The sequence below is a fragment of the Somniosus microcephalus genome, chromosome 7 (genome assembly GCF_052327205.1).
Source record: "Somniosus microcephalus isolate GS21.2 chromosome 7, FLI_Smic_1.0, whole genome shotgun sequence".
Classification (NCBI taxonomy): domain Eukaryota; kingdom Metazoa; phylum Chordata; class Chondrichthyes; order Squaliformes; family Somniosidae; genus Somniosus; species Somniosus microcephalus.
In genome coordinates, this window is record NC_140993.1 from 235,067,748 (window position 1) to 235,081,688 (window position 13,941).

Sequence of the window (13,941 nt, forward strand, 5' to 3'; positions counted from 1 at the left end):
AACAACAAGGAACCCAGCACCGATCCCTGAGGTACCCCACTGGACACAGGCTTCCAGTCACAAAAGCATCCTTCGACCATCAACCTCTGCCTCCTGCCACTCAGCCAGTTTAGGATCCAACGCGCCAAGGCACCCTGGATCCCATGGGCTCTTACCTTCTTGACCAGTCTCCTATGCGGGACTTTGTCAAAAGCTTTACTGAAGTCCATGTAAACCACATCCACAGCATTTCCCTCATCCACCCCCCTAGTCACCCCCTCGAAAAATTCAATCAGATTTGTCAGACATGATTTACCCTTGACAAAGCCATGCTGAATATCCCCGATTAATCCTTGCCTCTCCAAGTGGAGACTAATTTTGTCCCTCAGAATTTTTTCCAATAATTTTCCTACCACAGATGTTAGGCTCACTGGCCTGTAATTCCCTGGTTTATCCCTGCTACCCTTCTTGTATAATGGTACTACATTAGCTGTTCTCCAGTCCTCTGGTACATCCCCTGTGGCCAGAGAGGTTCTGAAAATTTGTGTCAGAGCCCCTGCAATCTCCTCCTTTGCCTCCCACAGCAGCCTGGGATACATCTCGTCCGGGCCTGGGGATTTATCCACTTTTTGGCCTGCTAAAACCGCTAGCACCTCCTCCCTCTCGATGCTAATATGTTCAAGTATGTCACAGTCCCCTTGCCCGATTTCTATGTCTGCATCGTCTCTCTCCATAGTGAACACAGATGCAAAAAATTCATTTAAAACCCCGCCTACATCATCTGGCTCTACACACAGATTGCCACTTTGGTCCCTAATGGGCCCTACCCTTTCCCTGGTTATCCTCTTGCCCTTAATATACTTATAAAACATCTTAGGATTTTCCTTTATTTTGCTCGCCAGTGTTATTTCATGGCCCCTCCTCGCCCTCCTAATTTCTTTTTTAAGTATGCCCCTGCACTTTTTATACTCCTCTAGGGCTTCTTCCGTCTTTAGTCTTTTGTAACTGCCAAAAGCCCCCCTTTTATTTCATGCAAGGTCAGCGTGCTGCCACACAAGCTCAGACTGCTGCCATCATGGCTGTGGATACCAGTGTTCAAAGGGGCTTGCAGGGTGTCACAGCACTCCAGCAAACTGCCCTCTAGCAGATTACTAGGATTGCTGAGGTGCCGCCCCAGGGGAGTGGCAGTGGCTCCATGGAGCACAAACCTGCTGTCCTTTCTCAGGATGACAGCATTTTTCTTCCCACCTCACCACTACGCCAGTGCCCTTGCTGTTGCCTGTCAGCCAGCCAGCCCAGACTGCTGCCGCCCATGCCGAGATGGTGCAGTCCACAGCAGGGCCTTCTAGGCCCAGAGCTGCTTGAGGTCATCCTCCAAGGGCATCGGCAGTCTCCCACACTGAAATTCCACCAGCCATGCTGCAGCCACTGGGGTAGCACTGCATAGGAGCACTAGGATAGGCAAAGGCACATGGAAGACAGACACTAAGAGAATGCACAGGAGTGATTCATTGACGTTAGCATGCAATATGGCATGGTTTGAATTATAAATTTGGTTTGGAATGTTCATGTTGTGTTGGCTTTATTTTTGCATTGTGGCCAAGAGGACACTGCAATGGTCAGTAACAGAGGGAAGGTAAGGTGTGGGACTGTTGGTGAATGTGGAATTGGGGTTGCGTTTACTGGTATCATAGACACGGACAGCCCGGCCAGAAAGGGGCTGTCTAGGGTGCCGCCTCTTCACCCTCTTCCTCCTCCTGTTCCTCAGCTGGTTGCCGTATAGCTGGTGGCAAGGGCTGTGCCCTCATGATGGCGAGGTTGCGCAGCATGCAGCAGACCACCACGGATCTTGACCCCTGCTCTGCCGAGTCCTGCAGGGCTCCTCCAGAGCGGTCCAGGCAGCAGAAGCATTGTTTCAGCACACCAATGATCTGCTCGATGATGTTTTGTGCGGCAGCATGGCTTCCATTGTATGCATGCTGCCCACATGTGAGTGGGTTGCGCAGCGGAGTCATGAGCCATGTCATTAACGAATAGCCCTTGTCGCCCAGTAGCCACCCTCTGCTTTGTCATGGTGGCTGAAATGCAGATGGCACAGCAGACTGCCGCAGAATGAAGGCATCATGACTGCTGCCAGTACCACCTGCATGATTCACTGAGTATGGTCGCACACCAGTTGGACATTGAGGGAGTGGAATCCCTTTCGATTGCGGTACATCTCAGAGTTTACATGCAGTGCCTGCAAAGAGACATGCGTGCAGTCAAGGGCACCCTGCACCATGGAGAAGCCATGTTCTCTCCGCCTGCTGCTCTCCGAGGCGAGAGAATGAAATGTAGTTAGCTCTCTTGGAATACAGAATCTGAGTTACCTCCCTTATGCAACGGTGGATGGCAAACTGCAAGATGTTGCAAATATCTCCTGCTCCAGCCGGGAAGGAGCCCGACGCATAAATGTTCAAGGCCACGGTCACTATCACAGCCACTGGCAATGCCGTCCTCGCCCTGCTCTGAGGTTGGAGTTGTGAAATACTTCCAAAATTCTATAGACTCTGGAACAGTTCCCATGGATTGGAGGGTAGCTAATGTTACCCCACTATTCAAAAAAGGTGGTAGAGAGAAAACGGGGAATTAAAGACCAGTAAGCCTGACATCGGTAGTGGGGAAAATGCTAGAGTCCATTATAAAAGATGTAATAGCAGAGCACTTGGAAAACAGTGACAGGATCGGACAAAGTCAACATGGATTTACAAAAGGTAAATCGTGCTTGACTAATCTACTGGAATTTTTTGAGGATGTAACTGGTAGAATAGATAAGGGAGAACCAGTGGATGTGGTGTATTTGGACTTTCAGAAGGCTTTCGATAAGGTCCCACATAAGAGATTGGCGTGCAAAGTTAAAGCACATGGGATTGGGGGTAAGGTACTGTCTTGGATAGAGAACTGGTTGGCAGACAGGAAGCAAAGAGTTGGAATAAACGGGTCTTTTTCCGTGTGGCAGGCAGTGACTAGTGGGGTACCGCAGGGATCGGTCCTTGGACTCCAGCTATTCACAATATATATTAATGATCTAAACGAGGGAACTAGATGTAATATCTCCAAGTTTGCAGATGACACAAAGTTGGGTGGGCATGTGTGCTGTGAGGAGGATGCCGAGAAACTCCAGTATGATTTGGACAGGTTGGGCGATTGGGCAGATGCAGTATAATGTGGATAAATGTGAGGTTATCCACTTTGGTGGCAAAAACAGGAAGGCAGATTATTATCTGAATGGCAATAGATTGGGAGAAGGGGAAGTGCAACGAGACCTGGGTGTCCTTGTGCACCAGTCGCTGAAGGTATGCATGCAGGTGCAGCAGGCGGTTAAGAAGGCAAATGGTATGTTAGCCTTCGTAGCGAGAGGGTTCGAGTACAGGAACAAGGATGTTTTGCTGCAGTTGTACAGGGCCTTGGTGAGACCACACCTTGAGTATTGTGTGCAGTTTTGGTCGCCTTATCTGAGGAAGGATGTTCTTGCCATGGAGGGAGTGCAGGGATACCTGGGATGGCAGGAATGACATATGAGGAGAGATTGGGTCAATTGGGCTTATACTCACTGGAGTTTAGAAGAATGAGAGGGGATCTCATTGAAACATATAAAATTCTAACAGGACTAGACAGACTAGATGCAGGAAGGATGTTCCTGATGGCGGGGGAGTCCAGAACCAGTGGTCACAGTCTAAGGATAAGGGGTAACCCATTTAGGACAGAGATGAGGAGGAATTTCTTCACCCAGAGAGTGGTGAACCTGTGGAATTCTCTACCACAGAAGGCAGCTGAGGCCAATTCATTAAATATATTCAAGGAGTTAGATATATTTCTTAAGGCTAAAGGGATCAAGGGATATGGAGAGAAGGCAGGGACAGGGTACTGAATTTGGATGATCAGCCATGATTTAATTGAATGGCGGAGCAGGCTCGAGGGGCCGAATGGCCTACTCCTGCTACTATCTTCTCTGTTTCTATGAAAGGAAAGACTTGCATTTATATAGCGCCTTTCACGACCACCGGAGTCCCAAAACGCTTTACAACCAATGAAGTACTTTTTTTGAAGTGCAGTCACTGTTGTAATCTAGGAAATGCAGCAACCAATTTGCGCACAGCAAGCTCCCACAAACAGCAATGTGATAATGACCAGATACTCTCTTTTAGTGATGTTTGATTGAGGGATAAATATTGGCCAGGACACCGTCGATAACTCGCCTGCTCTTCTTCAAAATAGTGCCATGGGATCTTTTACGTCCACCTGTGAGAGCAGACGGGGTCTCGGTTTAGCATCTCATCCAAAAGACAGCACCTCCAACAGTGCAACGCTCCCTCAGCACTGCACTGGAGTGTCAGCCTAGATTTTCATGCTCAAGTCTCTAGAGTGGGACTTGAACCCACAACCTTCTGACTCAGAGGCAAATGTGGTACCAACGGAGCCACAGCTGACACTGTGGCTGCAGCAGATGGCAGATTTCAGTGAGGACACCCTTAGTGAAGGGCAGACGTCTAACACACTGTTCCTCGCTGAGGTTCAGGTAGGAGTATTGCTCCCTGAATACACTGGCCTCCTGCTGAGAGCCCTTCTCCCCCTCCTCCTGCTTCCTCTTCCAGCAGCTTGTCCCAATCTGTGTCGCCTCTGCTCACTCTCCCTGTCATGCTGTAGGCCAAGTGAAATAAATGCCTACTACTGCACCCATGTCTGGGAGCAAGTGGTTTGTGCAGAATCCTTGAAGTCAGGACAAAGTCCTTGAGCACCTACCACACCACTCCCTGTAGATTTTAGCAACTTTAAAAGGACTCTAGAAACCACCAAACACTTCTACAATCGCAGCAAGAGCCAGTAGAAATCAATGAGCAACTAACCTGTAAGTAGTTGATGATCCCTTTAAATAGCGCTGGTTGGGGGGTCCTTCCGGCTGTTGAATGCCTGTTCAGCTGTGTGTGTTTAACAGAAGGCGTTAGCTGGAGCATTGAGCTCCAAAATGGCAGCGTTGGCATCAAATCAGCATTGCACGCTGATTTGACATCACGATCTGCCTACTCTGCAAACTTCCAGTGGACGCTCCCTGCACGCATGCTAACGCCCTCACCAAGATGGCATCCAGTGCAGCCCACACCAGAAGTGTGCGCGCGCACCGCGGACACCATTTTGGAACCTGAACAGTACTCTGAGCACCCAAACAACAGCGCTACGGAGCCGCAATTTGTGGCCATTGTGTTTAATCAAATTTAAATGGTTGGGGATAATTAAAAGGTAATGTCACAATAAGTGTCAAGAATAATGAGAGCCTTTACAAAGTCTTAAAAGGCATCTCAACCCCATAGCAGCCTTTGCCAATGCTGAAGAGCAGGGAATTAAGAAGTGACAGGCATGAAATGAAAGGAAAGGAAACCCAAGATGCAGGGGTCGATTTCAATTACCGCAAGAAACCTCGAGAATGAGTTAGTTTCCCACCCGCCCATGGCCACATGAGGCCAAGGCAATTCTAACCATCGAGTCTCATTCCCACACCACCGGTCCACTTCTCACCCGGAATGGGAGGTGGACTAGTGGGGTAGTAATAAGGCCCGATAATGTCAAAAGGACCCCCAACAGCATCTTAACTCGGGCCTGAGCGGGGGAGTCATGTTGAAGCAAGTCAGAAAAGAATCGGGACTTGACAATGACTTGCTCCTCCGGGCCCCACAAAAAAAGTGTAGGCCACCCCGCCTCGAAACTCACTCTCTACACCCTCACTGCGTTTCCCCATGTTGAACTCCATCTGCCACAATTTTGCCCACACACTTAATCTATCAATGTCCCTTTGCAATTTTCTGCTCCCATCTAGACTATTTACTGTGCCACCTAACTTAGTATCATCAGAAAACTTGGATATACAGCTCTCTATTCCTTCATCTAAGTCATTGATAAATACAGAGAAAAGCTGAGGACCCAGTGCATATCCCTGGGGGACACCACTAGTCACATCCTGCCAATTTGAGTACATACCCATTATCCCTATCCTCTGTCTCCCATCTAATCAATTCCCTATCCATGTCAATAGGATGCCTCCAATTCCATGCACTTCCATTTTTGCTAAGTCTCTTGTGTGGAACTTTATCAAATGCCTTCTGGAAGTCCATATAAATAACATCCTTAGACACTCCCTTATCAACAACTAGGTTAGTTAGACATGACTTACCCTTTACAAATCCATGCTGGCTCTCTCTGATCAGTCCATATTTGCCCAAGTGCTCAGTCATTCTGTCCCTAATAACAGATTCTAGTAACTTTCCTGCAACAGACGTTAAGACTAATAGGTCTATAATTTCCTGGTTTATCTCTTCCACCCTTCTTATATAATGGAGTGACATTGGCAATTTTCCAATCTAAAGGGACAATTACTGAATCAAGAGAGTTTTGCAGAGTCATGACTAAAGCATCTGCAATTTCCTCACCCACTTCTTTAAATACCCTGGGGTGGAAACCATCAAGTCCTGGAGATTTGTCAATCTTTAGTCTCAATATTTTACCCATTACTTTTTTTTCATTGATATTAAATATAGTTAGTTCCTCCCCTTGATTTATTTTTAGTTCTCCTTGTATCTCTGGTACTTTATCCTCATCCTCTACTGTGAAGACCAATACAAAGTAATTACTTAGTAAGTCTGCTATTTCCTTATTTTCAATTATAATATCACCTCTACCTGTCTTTAAGGGGCCCACATTACCCTTAGCCACCCTCATTCTCTTAATATACTGGTAAAAACTTTTACAAGTATATCGTAGCTGGTAGTACAGACGGTAGACTGTCCCTGCAAGTCTTCCCTCATCAGATGGCACACAGCAGTTACAGCCCCTGTTGAGCCTGACCCTACTGCTGTGCTGTGCCCTGGTAGCTGCGTCTGTTGTTATGCCAGACCTATTGCCTGGGTTAGTGCCTGATGAAAATCAGGTGCATCCTGTGTTGTCGATTTCTGCTGTTAGGTACAACATTTGCCAACGGTCACTTTACTCATCCTCTGGGGCAGAACACTCCTCTGTGCTATTGACTTCTGTCACAGCTGTGCATGAATATTTCATGCTTGATCTTTAACAACACTTTTACTGGTGTTGTTTTTCTCTTACTTTGTGTTCATTTCTGTGAAGTCATTTTTTGGATAGGATGAATCCTCACAGAGTAGTGCATTCTACCAGTTTTTACTTTCTATTGGCTGTGCACCAGTGTACGTCTACTTTTTTGCTAAGACTGGAGAAGAGAGAAGAGTTTTCAGGGAGATCAGACTACTGTTAGCCTGCCCTCTAGTCAAGTATTTAGTCAAACCCCTGACACTATACTTGCTTTCAAGGTCTATGCAATATTCCATTGTGTGTGAATCCTTGTGACTCCCGAGTAATTGCAGAGCCCCCTTCCCTCATTCTTTGCACTCAGTGAGGCAGGCCTTCCTCTTATTGCACTTGGGTTTAAAGGTTCACCTGGGTGCAGTGCATAGAGGAAAATCAGGCAGCAAGGATCGTATGCACATAGCGCAAGTCCAATTTTCTGTCGATTAATTTAAATTAATGGATGGAAAATTTGGCAGGCTCCACCAGATACGTGCAATCCTCCCCCTCTTACTTTCCTCTTTGCGCTGCACCCAGGTATACCTTTCCAGCCAACCAATCAGAGGAAAACCCGCCATATTGGTCCTGAACTTCGGTGAAGATCGATGGGAACCCCCGAAAAATGGCATAAACTGCGGTTTCCAGCCATTTATGCCAATTCTCAGGGGGGTCCACTGACTCCGGACAAATTCAGAGCAGAAGATCAGGAGAAATTCATTGAACTTCTGGGCCACTATTTTTAAGCTAATTCTGTCATAAGTTTGCACTAAAAACTGCCAAGTTGAGGCTGAGATGGCAAATTTGCATAAAATGTTTTAAAAAACACAAATTTTGTCACAACGTGTTACATTATGGACACTTGTCGGGTAAACACAGATTAATTAAATCGCAGCTGAAACTCAACAATATGCACAAGCATCCTCTAAAGAGAGAAAAATCTTTAAAATGTGGGCATCATTTTTGGAACCTGCAGGTCAGATTAAGTAATAATCCGGTCGCCTGTCATTTCAATTCACCGCTCCATTCCCACTCGGACCTCACCGTCCTTGGCCTCTTGTACTGTTCCACGGAAGCTCAACGTAAACTCGAGGAACAGCACCTCATCTTCCGATTAGGCACTCTGCAGCCTTCCGGTCTCAATATTGAGTTCAACAATTTCAGATCATAACCTCGGCCCCTATTTCATTTTCACTTATATTTTTCCACTCCTTTCCTTCCCCCCCCCCTTTCCTTTTGTTTCTCTCTCACACCTGGCAGCTATCTTTTACCCTGCCAGTACACTTTACACCTAATCACAGCCTATTACCATCTCGTCTAGCTTCTAATCTCTTTTACTTCTTTTGGTTCTTTTATTCTTTTGTCCGATCACAGCCCTGCCTTCGATCTAGTTCCTTTTCTCTCCAGTTTTGAAGAAGGGTCAAACCCGAAACGTCAACTCAAATTTCTCTCCACGGATGTTGCCTGACTTGCTGAGTTTTTCCAGCATTTTCTGTTGTTATTTCGGATTTCCAACATCTGCAGTATTTTGCTATCGTAAGTAATAGTGTGTCTGTACTGCCCTCTGCAGGCAACACATCAGCACAGCACAAATCGATTTTTTACAGTACAAAAGAAATGTGCTATTCCACCTCTGCATTCATATTTTTTTTATTTGTTTTCCAAATTTTACAGAGGGTCACATATTGATGGAGTAGTTTTACTTACAAGGCATTTGCAGGAACGTACACTGATACAATGGTTGGTGAAATTCAACTTGGGCAGTAGCGCAAAACGAGCGAAAGCGAATCGATTAGACAGCACAAGCCTGAGAACCGAAACCATGGCCCCGATATTTACGGGGAGGGAGTACGGTAGCGGGGCTTGGGGGGGGGCGGAACCCAGAAATCCGGGAGATGTGGCGGTCCTGCTGAATTTAACAGTAAGACCTCATTATCATTTTCCTCTTCCGTTCCCTGCGTAGCCGATGGCCGGATTGACAGGTTGGCCGGCTGCCGGGCGGGATAGCCAGCGGCAGGAGGTCGCAGGCGGGGACCATTGGGGACGGCAATTGGGAGGGAAAGGTCAGGGCTTGGTTGGGAGGGGGGTTTGGCCGATCGCGGGGTGGACGGCTCAAGAACAGGGGTTGGTGGGAGGTCGGAGCTCAGCAATCGGGAGGGAGTTAAAGGCCGGGGCATGGTGAGTTAGGGGCGCGGGGGGTCGAGAACGGGGGTTGGAGGGGGAAGGGAGGCCGAAGGTTTGCTAAAGGGGCCGGGGGGAGCTCTCCTGCTCCTCCTGGCCTGCAAGCAGTGCTCTAAAAAGCACTTCCTTGCTGGAGCTGGCTGCTCCCGTCTCCATTTAGTTGCTGGGTTTCCCGAACCCTGGGAAACCCAGTCCACAGCTGTTAAATTTAAATCAGGCTCCCAACTACACTGTGGGAGCCTGATTAAAATATTATAATGATGAAGTGTCCCACCTCTCCAAGATGGCCGATACACACACCACACAACCCGCCGCCATAAAAATGACAGCAGGCGGTATGCGATGGGTTGGGGACACGTTCTCCGATTATTTTATTTTTAACACCCACACCGACCCCCCCCCCCCCCAGACCCTCTCCTGCCCATCGTGATGAGTTTAGTATTGACCCTCATAAGTGTGTTGTCCAATCAAGTTTGTGAGGTATTGTACTCCTAGAAAAATGTGATATTTAAAAGTTTCTTTTTAATCTAAATAATTGTGGATCACCTGTGGTGTTAGTCATGGTGAGTCAGAGGATACACTGATTTATAACACGAATAATACTGTATGTGAAACATGATGTATTGTTATATTTCTTCGGCAGCACCTCCCAAACCCGCGACCTCTTCCACCTAGAAGGACAAGGGCAACAGGCGCATGGGAACACCACCACCTCCAAGTCAAGCACCATCCTGACTTAGAAGTATATCACCGTTCCTTCATCGTCGCTGGGTCAAAATCCTGGAACTCCCTCCCTAACAGCACTGTGGGAGTACCTTCACCACACGGACTGCAGCGGTTCAAGGCAGCGGCTCACCACCACCTTCTCAAGGGCAACTAGGGATGGGCAATAAATGCTGGCCTTGCCAGCGATGCCCACATCCCATGAACGAATAAAAAAAAACGATACAGCAGAGTTTGTGTGACATTACTGACAGAGCTGAATGGATTGGTGCTTACACTGATGGCGATGGCAGTAGTGGGTTTCAGACAGAATGTGAAATAGAAAGAAATATGATGGGCTGAGGCAAGGAGAATGAAAGATGCAAGAAACAGGATGGGTTGAGGTGGCACAGAAATACATAAAGTATTGCGGTTGGTAAATAAATAAATGCAGATGAACAGACCCAGCTGGAAATTTTAAAAAAGGAAATGAGAAGGAATGGCCAGGGTTGCAAAGAAGGAAATAAAGAACCCAAATTAGTTCCAGCTGCAAACGAGAGGTGAAGAAGCAGCTCAGGAAGGACGGCTATAAAATACAGGAATAGGAATGGCAGCACGCAGAAGGAATCAAAGCAGGAAAAGAAGAACCGTGGAGGTTGAAGGTGAATTCAACACGGTCACTGAAAGGACATAAAGATAATAAAGTCATAGATTCACAGAAACAATGAAATAAATGTTAAAGTACTTTTCCTTTGGCTCAAGTTTCATAGGTAGACAGATAGATAGACAGACACAGACAGATAGATAGACAAACAGACAGACATAGACAGACAGATAGATAGATAGACAGACAGATAGGTAGACAGACAGACGGGTAGACAGACGGGTAGCTGGATGGACAGACGGATGGACATATAAAAGAAATCAGTCTGACATTGCAGCTGCTTTATTTTATGCAGAAGCGAAGGTGAAAGGTCAAGGCCCTTAGGGCAGGATATTACCAGTGCCTTTTAATCTTGAAAAGAGTAAAAAGGACAAGATAAATCAGGAAGCACTGAATAGGTGACACCACGCATTGGTTTTAAAAGCTTGAAAGATGAAGAAAAAACTGAGGGAGGTAGGGAGTTACACAGTTTGTGATCCTGGTCGAGAATGATTTAGAGTAGAAGGCCCTGTTATTCTTGTATTATGTGCCCGGGGAATGCTCAGATCTCAGGTGCAACGGAGAAAAGGGTAGAGGCCTGTGATGCCAGGTCTCCAACTCTTTTACATTGCCCCAAGATTTCCAGGGCTTGCCCTTGGGGATGGGGTGAAGGGTGGTGGAGCACTTGCACCTTCAATAAGTATAGGAATTGAAATTTCATGGCAATAAGGAGGGACAGACTGAACAATACATCCCACTTCATTTTCCACTGGGAGTGCCGGTTGGATGCCCATTTGGCCAGGAACAAAAGAAGCTGTCACTAGCATTTGTGTCTGGCATCCATAGATCGGAGAGTCTGAAAGGAATATGTAGCCAGACCAAGAAGGCCTATAAAGGTAAGTGGCCTTTTCTCCTCACAGGAATCCATTGGATCTTTGGGGCTGGAGGTTTTCTGGTAGCAGTTTTTAAGACAGCAAGGGGAAAGCCATACAGCTTGGGAGCATTACTGCTGACCCAGGTCTGAGAATCTGGTTTTCCTCCCCTGTTTCTGGGTGCAGGCCTCTGCCAGGGGACAAGCCTGCACCAGCGACACATCAGGGCCATGCCAAATTCCCATAACAACTCTAGGTGGATTCGGGTCAGATCAGGGGCAGCGCACATTGGGTGTGTACATCTGACTCATACACCAGTGCAGGAGGAACATGAATACCGTGGCTCCAGAGCTGCAATAAGTCTGCTGGAAACACTCAGCAGGTCAGGCAGCATCCGTGGAGAGAGAAACAGAGTTAACGTTTCAGGTCTGGGACCCTTCATTTTCTGTTGTTATTTCAGATTTCCAGCATCCGCAGTATTTTGCTATTGTATTGTCTGCAATGTGTCTGATGGTTTCATTCAAGTGCTGGCTCTTGTTCTGTCTCTCCCTCCCAGTTTCAACTGTTGGCTCCTGCTGTTCTTTGGGATGAATAGTTAGGCTGAGCAATGAAATAAAGATGACAGCTATAAAGAATAACAAACCAAAAGCTGATAGAATCAAGAGAAACGGAATGCCTGAATGTGTTCCCACAAGTAAAACGTGTTAAATATGGAAGGAACATTCAGTTAAAAGCTAGAGAAAATGGTCTGGAACATATCATAGTTGCTTTGATGGCTGGCAGAATCCTTGTGTCAGAGAGCATAAAGAATGAAGTGTTGTAGAGGATAAGAACTTGCCTTTTTCTGGAGTTTGGAATGGCCAAATAACGCTACAATTTCAAATCATTTCCTCACACGCATAAGGGCCACAGATTAAGTAAAACAATAGCTAATTGATTGAAGTGCACAAGCTGAAGCTGTGAATAGTTTTCTTTTCATGAAAAGCTTTTACTGAGGGCGGTATTTTTTTTATACTAGATGCTAGGTAACTTTGAAAAGGTAATTGAAAAAAAAAAGAATGTTAAAGGGTATAGGAAGCAAACATCAGAGTGGGATTAGACTAGGTGGCTCATGGAGAGAAAGCACTTGATGGGCCAAATGGCCTGTTTCTGTGACATCTTACAATTCTACTTGTTCAAACACCAGCAGCTTTTACAATGCAGTGAAATAACACGACCACACACCTCAGAGGGCTGAAATTTACACTGGGGAGTTTAAATTTGAGGTGCAATTAAACTTGTCTGGTTATCTTACGTCAAAACAGAACAGATTGCATTTCAAACTTTCTGTAAATTTCCATGATCATTTAACACAACCATGTATTGTTGCGGAAAAATGCAGGAATTAGTCCTTTAAAAGTGTGGGTGGAAGAGATCAGGTTAAGTAAAACAGAAAAATCTCATTGTAGGGATTTAAAATTAATCATCTTTTCAAACCATGAAAGAAATCAGGTTAAGTTAGAATGAAAACTGCAGTTAGAGGCATTGGGCTCGACTTTCATTGAGCCGTGGAGTCGGGCTTGGAGGCGTGCGGGGGGTTAAAATCGCAAAAATTGGCGGCGCAAAAACTGGCGGGCGGGACCCCCCGCCTGGTTCCCGACTCCGAGCAATTTTAATTCAGGCGTATCTGATGGTCCCGACTCCGTCCCGCATCCAACAGGCGGGACTGGTCTTTAAGGCCCTTAATTACCACTAAATGGCCTCTATAATCCTATTTTAACAGGCCCTTGCAACTTAACCCTTTTCCCACGTAAAACACGCCTAGTGGGAATCACGAATGTGAAACCTGGCGGGAGCACTATAGGATTGCTGACTATCAACTGCAGGTCAACCATTAAAGAGGAAATTTGATCAGCCATCATTTGCAAGTGACAGGACTTAGTGGTCTCAGGCCTGGGCAACTTTTACAAGGCTTAACCACACCTGTGGAAGGTTGGAGCTTCACACCCAACTCCAGTGTGGTCTCCTGGGAAACCCCTCTCGTCACCTTCACTCAGTGCTTCCTCAACGGAGGCATATACCAGAAGCATGGGAGCCATTTATTTCCTTCCCATCTGGGCATTAGAGGAGCTTGAGCACCAGCTGTGGCAGCAGCAGAACCAGGAACAACAGCAGCTCACCCACCTGAGGCTGCACAGGCCAGAAGGGGCCAGCACCTGGAAGCCCGTCGGCGCAGGAGATACCCCCCAAACAGGGTCTACAGACGCAGGGTCACCTATCTCAACATGTCTGAGCAGCAGTGCCAAAGGCTTTCACGAGAGGTAGTGACTGACATCTGCGCAATGCTACAGCAAGACCTGCTGCCCAGAGGACCAGGTGGACAAGCATTACCAGTGGCCGTCAAAGTCACCACCGCACTCAACTTTTTTGCCTCAGGCTCATTCCAGGGATCAGCAGCAGACATCAGCGGCATCTCCCAGG

At 46.8% G+C, this 13,941-nt stretch overlaps 1 protein-coding gene and 1 long non-coding RNA gene across 2 annotated transcripts in view; one reads left to right on the forward strand and one right to left on the reverse strand.

Moving 5' to 3' along the window:
• LOC147115148 (coiled-coil domain-containing protein 102A-like) overlaps positions 1-13,941 on the reverse strand; it is an 830,702-nt gene that overhangs the window by 618,631 nt on the left and 198,130 nt on the right. The gene's annotated exons all lie outside the window — the stretch shown is intronic.
• LOC147115149 (uncharacterized) lies at positions 8,707-10,715 on the forward strand. The gene is made up of 2 exons (XR_015078930.1): positions 8,707-9,004; positions 9,908-10,715. It is a non-coding gene; the product is annotated as an uncharacterized LOC147115149 (long non-coding RNA).